Source organism: Chamaea fasciata, unplaced genomic scaffold, assembly GCF_029207755.1.
Source record: "Chamaea fasciata isolate MVZ Bird 193981 ecotype frontalis unplaced genomic scaffold, bChaFas1.0.hap1 SCAF_17, whole genome shotgun sequence".
Taxonomy (NCBI): Eukaryota; Metazoa; Chordata; class Aves; order Passeriformes; family Sylviidae; genus Chamaea; species Chamaea fasciata.
The window spans coordinates 2286228-2299154 of NW_027094102.1; positions in this window are offsets into that span (position 1 = coordinate 2286228).

The following is a 12927-nucleotide window of genomic DNA, read 5'->3' on the forward strand; positions in this document are numbered from 1 at the left end:
TGTTCTTTTTCAGTTGTCAACACTGATTTGCACAAAAAAGGCCAAATTTGGTGGGGATTAAAATAATACAATTTTTTTTCTCTCTGTAGATTTTTAGATCAGTGTGTAAATATTCATTAGTAATCCGGTTTGGCATTTTGAAAAGTGCTGATGATGGAAAAGATGTCATAAAAAAATATCTTTGATTTAAAAGCCCTTTTCCTAAGGAAGAGTTCAGCAGAAGAGAACAGAGTGGAAGATGCTTTTAGCTAATTTACCATGAAATTTTTAACATTTGCGTTCGAATTAAGGCTAAAAAGGAATTCAAACATACAAATTTCTGCTGTTAATATATATTTCTATGATTAATATCTAGAACACACAGGACGTGTAGAGAGTGTTTTAGCTGAACTTTTTGGGTTGTTCTTTCTCCCTGGATGTTCCACAATTGGCTATAAAAGAATTCTAATACAAAATCCAGGTAAATGCTAAAATTCCTTCCACAGCAGGCACAAAATGAATCTAAATACGTGTGACAGTCAATTTCCTGACTTATTTCTGTGTGGGGAAAGAGATGATGAGAGGGAGAAAATGGACAAATACTTCCTAAACGGTGAAATTATCTATTTCAGAGAGTGAATTTTAGAGGAGGGCTGGGGAGTTGATAAGGAACTGTTCCCATGAATGGGAATTCGAGGCTTTTAAAAAACTGATCAAGGGGGTTTTTTCTGTCTTTTATGTAAAAGGCACCAAACAGAAGAAGGAGAAATGAATATGAAAACTTGGCAGTTTACAGTGGGCAGGGAGAGGGGCAGGGCTTTATTCTCCGTGATACTGTGGAAATCAAAATTTAATACCTTCAAAATCGCTGCATGATTTATTTCTTCATTCCTGGCTTGATGCAGTGGCAGTCCCTAAAAAACCAGAATTCTTTTCAGTTCGTTTTTTTGGTGGTATTTTGGTAGAATTCTCTTGCACACAAGGGGTGAGAAATACAGAAGTGCTTCTGTATTTGATGAAATTTTGATGAAATTTCTTTAGTTCAAGACTAGATTTAGTTCAAGTTTATTTAGTTCAAGACTAAATTTGACGAGTAAAACATTTTCAATATTGAACTTGGAAATTATCAAAACCCCCCCCCCCCCCCAACAAACCAAAAGAAAAGGAAGATAATTGATGAAGTTGGATGGAAAATACACAAAATAAAGCTTTTATTTTAACACTTTTTCTCTTGCCTTGAACAGCTCAGCTCTCCCCACCCATCCTGGCTAGAACTGATTTGCACCCCTGCCACGGAGCTGGGGGATCATTTCCTGTGCAGGCTTTAGAAAACTCAATGTTTTTCCTAAATTAAAAACCCCTTTGGAGCTCCCACAATCTGCAATTATCTGTGAGGTGACGCTTCCCTTAAAGACTCGATTTGCAGCAACAACCTGGATAATTTTCTCCTCCTTTGCTGAGCCGTCAGAGCCCAACAAAACAAACCCAGGAGCCTTTTCAGGGGTTTGGAAATGAGCAGAACTCCCCTGGTTCCATTTTGTGCTGGGATAACACCTGGAACACGATTTTGGACGTTTGTTTGTGGCAGCGCAGTTGTTGTCGTTGTAAGGGGAAATAATGAGCGGGTAGGTGGAATTATGTGGGGTGTCGAAAAAAAGAAATCAGTTTTTTCAGGATCCCTGAGTTCAGTGGAGTGAGAAAAGTGTGAGTAAATTTACTCCTTGGAGTAACTGCAGTGAATTTAATTTGGAGGTTCTTTTTGTGGCTCTGGGGGTGAGGAGAGAACACGAGTTTGGGAGGCGGTGGAGGATGGGACAAACACACCAGGACTGTGGAATAAAACACTTTTCCCAAGCTTTAATCTTGTGTAATGAGTGCCTGAAGGAGCTGAAAAAGATGGAGAGAGGATTTCCAAGGGCTGGGAGGGGATAGGACACAGGGAATGGATCCCACTGCCAGAGGGCAGGGCTGGGTGGGATTTTGGGAAGGAATTCTTCACTCTGAGGATGAGGAGGGGTTGGGATGGAATTCCCAGAGGAGCAGGGGAAGTTCTGGATCCCTGGCAGCGCCCCAGGCGATGTTGGATGGGGCTTGGAGCAACCTGGGATAATGGAAAATGTCCCTGCCCATGGCAGGAGCTGGAATAAGACAATCTTTACATGCTTGTAATTCAAACACTGAGTGATAAATTGATATTTTTAAATTGCATTTTATGAATTTTTCTTGCACTCAGGTTGGGATGTGATCCATGAATGTACTTCTAGAGCTGGATGTTTTTAGGGAGGGGAAAATAGGTTTAAATAATCTAAGGGAGAACTGAGTTAAAACATTTCATGTAGTACTGGATTAAATTTGATACAATGGAAGTATTTTAGTGGCCTTTGTTGGCTGAGGACCACTGCTCTCATTGTCAGGATAAAGGGAAATTCCTCCTGGATCTTATGGAGGTGCTGGGAGAAATTCCCTCTCACACATTCCTGTGGAAAATTGTATTTCTTCCACTGGCTGGAGACTGACTCATTATTTCCCTGCCTTAACAAGGCCTCCAAAACAGCATTTATTCATCAGCTCCCAGCCAAGTGGGGAATCCAACCAGCTCCCCGTTTACTCAGAGGGAAAAGATGCATATTCAGCCCTAATTTCCAGCTTGAAAATTTGCAGGAATGGCCGGAACAATGAACAACCCCATCCATTTTTCCAGCCCTGCTTCCCGGCCGTGTCCGGGCGTTAATTGGTTTTCTGTCCTCCACACTTGGCTGCACCAAGGTTTTACAGATTCCCTCCAACAAAAAAAAAAAACCCTTTCCTTTTCTACTTTTTAATTAATTAAAATTTATACTAGCAGCAAGAAAACGTGGCAAAGAACTGAAACTAGCAGCAAAGAAATGAGCATCTGAAGTAAAAAGTGTGGAAATTGTTTGGGGTTTTTTTAGCCGAGGATTGTGATTCCCAGCTCAGAGCTGGACTCTCTAATTAATGTGTTCTCATTAATTAACAGCTGAAACACAAGCTATGATGAGTTTATGCTTTTGCAAAAGGAAAAAGTTCTCTTTTTTTTTTTCCCTGCCTTTTCAGCTGTGACATGAAATTAGCTTTATCCATTTTGGTCCCTGGTTGTGCTGGATAATCCTCCTGGAGCAGCTCTGGCTGTACTTCCTCCTGTAGCCCTCTGTTAATCAAGATCAGAGCCAATTAGCAGTGTCTGGTTTAAATTGCTGCAAGCAATAAAAGATAAATCCTTTACCAGAGAGGTTTTGATACTCAGTGTTTTCAGGGCTGAATTTTGGGCTCCTTCTTGGTGCACAACATTTAACATCTCTGGCGAAAATATGGGTGGTTTATGCCGTGAGGGATCTTTGTAAAATTCCAAATGTGATTTATGGGGAAATCTGGCTTTTTCAGCTGAGGATCTTTCAGACACTGGAAATATTGACAGCAAAGCCATGGAACAGGTGCTGAATTAATCCTGAAGAAAAATAACTTAGTGCATCTCTAAGTAAATCCCTGACAATCTGCTCAGCATCTTCACCATTAAAAAAAATGTCCAAATTCATCCAACTTCACGAGAAAACCAAATAAAACTGAACCTGATTTCCACCCCTCCTTTAATTACAGGTGTTTAGGAGATTTAATTCGTCTCCAAAGTGTCCAAACACCCTGAGCAGGCATCCAACACCTGCAGGTTGTAATTTCCCTCTCACATCAAACCGTTTACTCAGTTATTGTAGCAGCAAAACAAATCCACTTAATTTGAGGTGGCTGAGTGGTTTATTTATTTCTGAAAGTGTTTCAGTCTTGCCCACAGGTCTGGGATGGGTTTGTTCTGTCTGGACCAAACCGTTGGCAGATGGAGAGGGAGGCACTGCAAACTCAATTAATGCCTTTATTAAATATTGTGCAGCTTTCCCAGGGTTCCTTTTTGAATGTTAAATCCTCCAAGAGGGTGGACAATCATTTTTCCCGATCTTTGGCCAAGAAAAGAGAGACAAATCACATATATGTGGACTAAATATGAATTATACACGGATTTACAGGTGGGTTATATGGGATTTTATAGATGGATTATAACAATCAGTGGTTTTCTCTTTTTACTTTGTGTTTTCCCATATTCATCCTTGTTCCCACAATGTCCTGAACAAAGTTCATACCAAAGTCTTCTCCCAGCTTTTCATTAGAGGCAAAAAAAAAAAAAAAAAAAAAGAAAAAAAAGGTTTTTAGGTCATGATATTTATTAGGTTATCCTTCAGAATTCCTGCAGTCGGTGAAATATGAGTTTCCAGTCAACAGCCACTGAAATATTCTGGGTCTGGATATAAAAAATTTCATCCTGACTTTGTTCAGTTACGGAAAAGGAGGAAAACAAGCCCGCAACAACAAAAAGTTCTGCATCTTTGAACTCTTTTGTGGCTTTGATAATGATCAAATAAATCACTTCTGATCTTGCCCAGCTCATCAGCCCATTTCTAACAGGGCGCCCTTTATTGTGACAGATTTGATGATATTTGGTGATGACCAGTCAGGGGGAAAACAATGTTTAATGTACTGACAGCTGATTTGATTATCTCTGGTTCCCATTCATTGTCTCCAAACATTTCTTTGGGTCAGAGCCAAACCTGCATTTTCCTTCCTGTGGCAGAATCATGGAATGATCCAATAAATCCATTAGGGAGGCAAAAGATCAATCCTGGAGAGGAGTGAATAATCCAGTGTTTCAGTGGGAACCTGTGGTGCCCAGCCAAGCAGATTTTCAATTTGTGAGTGAACTTAATTTTTTTCAAAAATTAATTCTAGAAAAAAAAAAAAATCCTAATTTTTCTGATATTGAGTTCTAAATTAAATAAAATTTAATTTTAAAAAAAATCTAGACATTTTCTAAATTAAAATGTGTGACCCAGGTGTCACAGGGAACCTGCCCTGGGATCAACCCCTCATTTTTAGGAATGAGAAATTCAACACCTCCCAACCCAAACCACCCCGGACTCTGTGGCTCTGTGACATAAAGATCCAGAACAACCTTGTGCCTCAGTGGAGATAAAAAGGGGGGAAGCAAAAAGCTGAAACTTGTGCAAAAACGCTGTTTGAGACATGAATTTCCCTGAGCAGGTGCTCAGGTGTTTATGTGCTGCTGAGCTCCCCCAGTGCACTCGTTTTCCAAGTCAGGTGAATCCATTTCGAGGCAGATTTTCAGACCTGACTTCCCAATGACACCAAATTCTGCTGTAAATCTCCGTGTACCGAGACCTTCTCTTAAAAAAGATGTCTCCATCTGATAGGGTGCTAAATCTTTCCATTTTCTAAAGGGTTTTTTGGGGATTTTTTTGCAGACTTCAGTCACTCTCCAGGTTAGTAAATTTTCTCTGGAGTCCTCATAAAGATGACAGAGAGGTGCCTTTGAAAAATAACAGGGGACACTGAATTTCACAGCTAGCTTTTAAAATAAAAACAATCCAAATATACACATATATTACAAAGTAGTGATGCAAATAATAATGGCTCTAAATTGGTTCTAAATGGTTCTAAATTGTGGAAAAGCTGATCCACACCCTGAGAATAACTGGGATGTGTGCTGAGGGAGTTGTTGACTCTCTTCTGTTTGCTCCGTGCAGAAATCTTTACAGGAAAAGCCAATCCTAGAAATAAATAGCTTCTTTCCTTTGCGCGGTTCCTAATTTTATTTTCTCCCCCTCAAAATAAAGTTTGCTTTTTGGCCAAAAGTTTTAGCTGGGGTAGGCATGAGTGTAAAGCTCATAAAAAGGGGATTTACTAAATAAATGTCAATGGGCTCCTCTAATAAAATTATGCAGCGGGAGCAGCCCAATTAATGAGAGAACAGAGCAGCTCCTTGCACACAAATATTTTGTTTTCAGCACAAGATGAAGGTGCCCAGTTCTCTCAATTTTCTCCCAAGGAACTGATCCGTGAACCTCAGTTTCCTGAGCTCTTGCTTCCTTCCCAGTCTGGAATAAGAATTTTGGAGTGTTTTTTATTTTTCCTGGGAGGTTCATGTCCTGTTTGGAAAATACCAAGTCCAGTCCAGGCCCTGCTGTCACATCCCTCACTCGGCACTGACCTTGATTTTTATTCTGTTTTAATTCTTCTTTAATTTAATTCTTCTTCAACTTCATTCTTCTTTTAATCCTTCCTTAGTGCATTCTCCAGGACCATGGACAGAGCCGTGCCTTGCAAAGCTTTTGCCAAGTGATCTCCAAACTTATAAAATGTTGGGTTTTTGGAAAGATCTCCTTGCAAAGAGTCGCCACCAAAATGAATTAACCCAGCAGAAGTCAGTGTAATTAAAATAAAAATTACAATTTAAGAAACAACCTCTCCCTGTGCTGCGGCGCAAATGCTTTTGGCATTTTCCCTCAGATCAGCCTCTTTCATTCACGGGTATTCCCAGTGGGCAAAGCACAGTTTGTCACCTTCCAGTGACATGAAATGTTTGTGAATCCTTCCAGGGGGAAATTCCACTTGGACAATCACAAACCAGTTGCTCTGGTTCCTTTACAGATCCCTCATCCCTCGTGGCAGACACCTGAAATTTGCATTTTCCAATTCAGCCTCTTGGCAACGTACCAAAACCAGCCCTGAGTTAACAGAAAAAAAAATCCCTAAAATCCTGAGTCTGCTACTTTGAAATTATTTTTAATGGTTTTGCAGCTCTTCGGGATCTATTTCGTTTGAAATGAAACCTGACATTTACATCATATCAATATTTGGTTTGTACGCAGCCACAACAAGAGAAGCTGGAAACCTCCAATCATCTGCAGAACAGCAAATTGGAATTACTTATGGGAAAAAATGCAATATTTCATTTTCATATTTTCAATTAAACCGGATTGAAAGCAAAGCTGTCCAGATCAATCCAGGGGAAAAGAAAGATTCAGGCTTGTGTTTAAAAAGCCCTGAAATGAAATCTCGCTCTTTTTTTTATTCCTTTTAGTGTGTCATTAGGGGTTTTTTTTTACTTCAGTAGAAAATGCAAACAAGGAAAAAAAAAACCAAATCCTCAAACAAAACACAAGAAATTGAGAAACTGAAATTTTATTTAAAGTATTGTGGAAATATTTAGCATCTCCAGCTCAGTTCATGTGCAATTAATGATATTAAAAGGCCCTTTGGAGTGTAAAAGGTGGTTTGCATTTCATTTCTGCCTCCTGACATCCGTGTGGAGCAGAGTCCACTCAGACCTGGCCCCTGCCACAACCTCCCCTGCCTTACCCAGGCTCTTCCCCTCCTTTGGCTGCACTTTTTAATTAAGAAACCCACACGTGGTATTTGAACAACCCTTTATTTGCTCCACTTGGAGAGCTCTGAACCTGCCCTCATATGTCAGGGAGTTCATCCCAGTGTTTGACTTTCATATTCTGTTGCATATTCCAGGCCTGTCAGGGCTCCCTTTGGGCAGAAACTTCAGGATTTATTCCTCACCTCCCGTTTTTGCTGCTTCCCATCGCTGCCACTGATCAAAACTGGCATCGGTCCATCTCTAAATGAGTTTCCAATGCTGGGTTTAAATCTTTCCCTGCTCTGGGTTGCCAGGCAACTGCCACACAAATTCACCTGCAAGCTCCTGCCTCTGCCCAGGGCCTCAAAATCCCATCCAGGTGTTGGAGCCCTGGGCACTGAGAATTCCAGACTTTCTGTGCTCACAGGCACTGACCCCCAAGCAAACACTGCATCTGAAGAAACATCTCTCGAGCGTTTAATCCTGACCCGAACAGAAAAGAAGATAAAAAAGCAACGCCCAGACCCCTGGGCTTTCCTGCTCCTGGTGGATGGAGCCAGCAGGATCCATGGAAACGGGACTGGAGCCCATCCTTGGAGGAGCAGCCAGCCCAGCCCCTGGCCCGGCACAGACCCCAGAAATCCCACCCGGGAGCTCCGGCAGCCTCGGGGCCGGGACACTCCCTGGGGGAAGGAGCTTTTCCCAAAATCCAGCCCCAACTCCCTGAGAGATTCTCTTGTTGAGGTTTCCACCATTTGGGGCTTTGGTCTAACTCCCCTCATCCATCCTGGCTTATCCTGGGACAATCCAAAGCTTTAACTCCCCTCATCCATCCTGGCCTATCCTAGGCTGTTCCTAAGCTTTAACTCAACTCATTCCTAAGCTTTAACTCCCCTCATCCATCCTGGCCTATCCTAGGCTGTTCCTAAGCTTTAACTCAACTCATTCCTAAGCTTTAACTCCCCTCATCCATCCTGGCCTATCCTAGGCTGTTCCTAAGCTTTAACTCAACTCATTCCTAAGCTTTAACTCCCCTCATCCATCCTGGCCTATCCTAGGCTGTTCCTAAGCTTTAACTCAACTCATTCCTAAGCTTTAACTCTCCTCATCCATCCTGGTCTATCCTAGGCTGTTCCTAAGCTTTAACTCAACTCATTCCTAAGCTTTAACTCTCCTCATCCATCCTGGCCTATCCTAGGCTGTTCCTAAGCTTTAACTCAACTCATTCCTAAGCTTTAACTCCCCTCATCCATCCTGGCCTATCCTAGGCTGTTCCTAAGCTTTAACTCAACTCATTCCTAAGCTTTAACTCCCCTCATCCATCCTGGCCTATCCTAGGCTGTTCCTAAGCTTTAACTCAACTCATTCCTAAGCTTTAACTCTCCTCATCCATCCTGGCCTATCCTAGGCTGTTCCTAAGCTTTAACTCAACTCATTCCTAAGCTTTAACTCTCCTCATCCATCCTGGCCTATCCTAGGCTGTTCCTAAGCTTTAACTCAACTCATTCCTAAGCTTTAACTCTCCTCATCTATCCTGGCCTATCCTAGGCTGTTCCTAAGCTTTAACTCAACTCATTCCTAAGCTTTAACTCTCCTCATCTATCCTGGCCTATCCTAGGCCATTCTAAGCTTTAACTCAACTCCCCCCATCCAACCCTGGCCTACCCTAGGCCGTTCCAAAGCTGGGCTTAACTTCCCACCTTCAGGAGAAGCACGGACACCATTGGACCTACAGGATCAGTTCAGTTTTGCTTTTACAAACATTTTGCTTTAAAAAGGAAAAAAAAACCAAAACCAAAAACCACCAGCCTCAGAAAATCCCAATTTTCCTGAGCGTTGAGGTGGATCATTCTTTATTCCAATGAATACTCAGCCTGAGGGCTTGACTCACTGAAATAATTTTTTTACTGAACACCAAGCGCCCATAAATAATATTTTTCATATTCTCACCAGTAGATCATTTGTATACTAATTTTCCAATCATGCAGACCTGGGCTCATACTTAAAGCTGTTAAAGAAGGGAGGCTGCTGGCTTTAAATTTACATCTTCTTTTTATAATTTGCTCTTAGACTTACTCATCATCATAATTTCACGGGGCTCACTCAGGTTCCCAGCAGCGCTCCCGGATATTTTGCTGCACTTTCACAGCCCCTTTACGATGAAGAGGGAGACATTAAAATGGATGTTTTGTATTATCCGAGGATTTCTCTTGGCAAACATTCCCTGGAAAGCTCCAGATTTTCTGCAGGGGTCTGTGTAGCAACTCAAGGCTGAGCTCTGCTCCGCATTGATTTTCTTCTGGAAATCAGGATTTCCTCCTGTAGTGCATAATCACAGCTAATTTCATGAATTCATTTAAAGAATCACCGCGGTCCAGATTTTTGCCAGGCACTGTGGAGTTCCTGCTGTTCCGATTTTTAACTTGTCACATTTACTTTATTTACTTTGTAACTGGTTAATGTCAAAAATCTGGGTTTTTTTTTTCCACTGAATCAATGAAACTTTATTTTTTTTCTCCTGAAACAAATTAAAAATTCACACAAATTTTGGAAATTTAATATTTTTAAGCACGTTTGGGAACATTTTTCAGGTTGTTTTCAATCCTTTTTTTCCCTTAAAAACACTTGAGTGAAATGTGAGACTTTGATGACTCGTTTTTATTAAATTTTGTCTTAAAAATGCGTAACAGGAAATTTTCTAAAGTGGTTCAGAGCTTTCACTTGAGTGTGTGTTTTAATGTGTTTCAACAGGTGTACAGAACAGAGAAATAACTGATTTTTAAAAAAAAAATTTCCTGCAGAATCAGGAGATTTAAGTTATGTACCCCTCTGATACAGAGTGGAAATGGGAAAAAAAGGATAGAACTCAGAAAAAAAAATCTAATTGATGATTTCTTGATCCTTTTCTGCTTTACATAACCTGGAAAAATTCCACTGAGGGGAAGACCAGAAGGCCTGAATCACACTTTAGAGGGAAAAACACCAAAAAATTGTTTTCTATGTATTTGTTTTGGGGAAAACGAGAAAGTTTTAGGAGTTAAAATCTTTTCTTGTGAATCACATTGTCTCTTTATACAAATTATCCACGACAGCAACGATTTGAAGGAGTTAAATACATGAAAAAAAGCTGGGAAAGCCCAGGGCAGGGAGGTGTAATTAAAAAATAAAATAAATATAAAATAAAAACATATAAAAATAAAACCAAGCAGCAAATAATGAAAATAAAGCTGCAATAATGAACTCCCTGAATTTGTCCTGCTCACAGTTCCAGCAGGGCTGCTAATCCGCCCCAATAAATACAAATACAGCAGGAGTGCAAATCTGTCGTGACAGGTACAAGAACTGTCAAAGAAAGAAACTTTTACATCCTCTCTTCCCCTCTAGATAAATTTTTGTCTTGAGGAGTTTGCCGCAGTTTTGGATTTGAGCTCGACAGGGAACTACAACCTTTGTTCGTTTTGTGCATCCCATTGGAGGTGAACACCCAATTAAATCACCAGATTTTGGTTGGTGAAGGTCGGGGTGGGGACTCCCCACAGCCACCAAGGAGAAACAATTCACATTTCTGCTTGGGTGGGAGACAAGAACTTCTGCTTTTGGAGTTCCGGCCTCTGTTCCAACATGCTCCGGGCAGGAGAGAGGGGAGCAGGGAGAGGCAAAAAGCAAAGGGGAAAGAAGGAAAAACAGGGAAGGGAAGGGACTGCTGAAGGCAAACGTTTAAATACACACTTCTTCCCCCCAGAGGCTGCTCCTTTGGGGAGTTCATTTTGCCACTCACAAAGACGCAGCTGCAAGCCCCAAAGGTCAGAGACTTTCTCCTCCAAAGAGGTATTTATGAGTCTTTAAGTGCAAGGAGAGAAAGATATTTTTTATTAGAGGGAGGCTGCCAGGAGGGGAATTGATTCAGTGGCTCGGTGTGAGGCAGCAAACACGCCCCTCTCACCCCAAATCCACGCACGGGGCTCTGGGAGCTCCAATTATCCTGACAAAAATGGTTTAAAAAAATAACTGAACAATGGGATTGGAAGGGAGGAGAGAGGTGGGGATTGGGCCTGAGGCAGAGTGTGATGGAAAAACTCCGAGGTGCAGCAGGAGCCGCTCCTGGAGGACTCTGTGCTGCTGGAGATTTATTTGGCAGCAGCATCCCTGTGATTCACGTTTAATAATAAGACGTCTTGCTACAGCTTCTGGCTCGGAATTGAGTCCTGAACCGTTTCTGCAGCACGGCTGAGGGCGGATCTATACAATCTAAAGATGAAACAGTTCTTTTTGTCCTCAAGCTTTGCTAAAGTTATAGTATTGGCAATTTGTTCTTAAACTCCCTGCCCTTAATGGGCTGGGAGCACAAGGGGCTGTAAATATCCTCCGTGACAGAAGATACCTTCAGCCTGATTTCTTGGAGATGTTTTGACACAATTTCCAAATTTCCTCTGACCAGAGACCCCCTGGGTGAGGCCACAATCACTCTGCGAAATGGCAGCGATGCGAGTGAAGCGTGGAGATTAAAAATGTAGCCAGGACAAAGCTGGAGAAAAGAGAAAATAATAATTTGCTTTGAGCTGAGCAGTAAATCTCCAGGGCAATAATGGCCCTTCCTTGGCACTCACTGATGGAGTTTTCCCTAGTTTTCCCCTCTGATCCTCGAGGAGTTTTCCCTGACACTGCTCAGGCTGGGCCATCCGATATTGGCTGTAAAAAGGTGACTGAGAGGAATTTCTGATCACTGCCTGTGCTAATTACAGAGTTCTGCAGGGACCAGAGGGTTGTGTGATCCTGAAACCAAAACTCCAAACTCTCAGGGCTCAGCCAGAGCCTCCAATCCCTGATCTGAGCAAATGAGCACGAGGGGATGCAGAGAGATTTGATTAATGAAACTCCATCCAGAACCCGCCTGCTTTGGGCTGAGCTTTACAGCAAATATCGATCCCTGCTTGAAGAGCTCAAAACAGGAGAGGAAAAGCCAAGGAGAGCTGACATTTGACCCCCCAGGAGCTCTCTGAACTTTTCTTCTCTCTGCATAGAGCAAGAAAGCGAATGTTTTCCTTTGGAGAGGAAACAGGTGAGTTTCTTTTTAACCTCTGGAAGACATTTTAAGCTCAGGGATTTTTTTTTTTTTTTTTGGAGGCAAGGGGAGTACAACAAAATCAAAAAGCTGTTGCAGTCAACCTGCTGAAACATCAAATTGCTGCTTCTCACTGCTGAGATGTGTGAATGAGGCTGCCAGGGAGGAATTACTCCTTAACAGCTGAAATATTCCGAATCCTCGGTTTATTGTGTTTCTGGATGTTTGTGTGTGAAATAAATAAACGAAGGAGCTGCACAGTTATAACTTTGGCTTAATCTGAGGAGCCACAACAGAAGGTTCGGAAAAGAAATCGTCTTTTCAAGAGGGAGGGGAAGGCAGAGGAGATGATTTCCGTCTCTTATGGCAGAATTAGGTCCAAGTACATTTCCATCCCTCCTCCAGCTGTTGCCGTGATTGTTCTCCCAAATCACTGTTTTCAGAGCAGACGCTTAGCCAATATAATTTAAAACACAGTATTTTGTTCACTGCCTCAAGTATGAAGAACTTCACCTTAGAAACATTTCCAATTCAATGATTGCTCAGATGGAGGGTCGGAGGAGCAGAATATCATGAGAGCAAAAGAAAAAAAAAAAATATCTGAATATTTGCACCCTCAGAAAGAGGCACCAGAAACACTTGCAGACCTTGCTGCGCC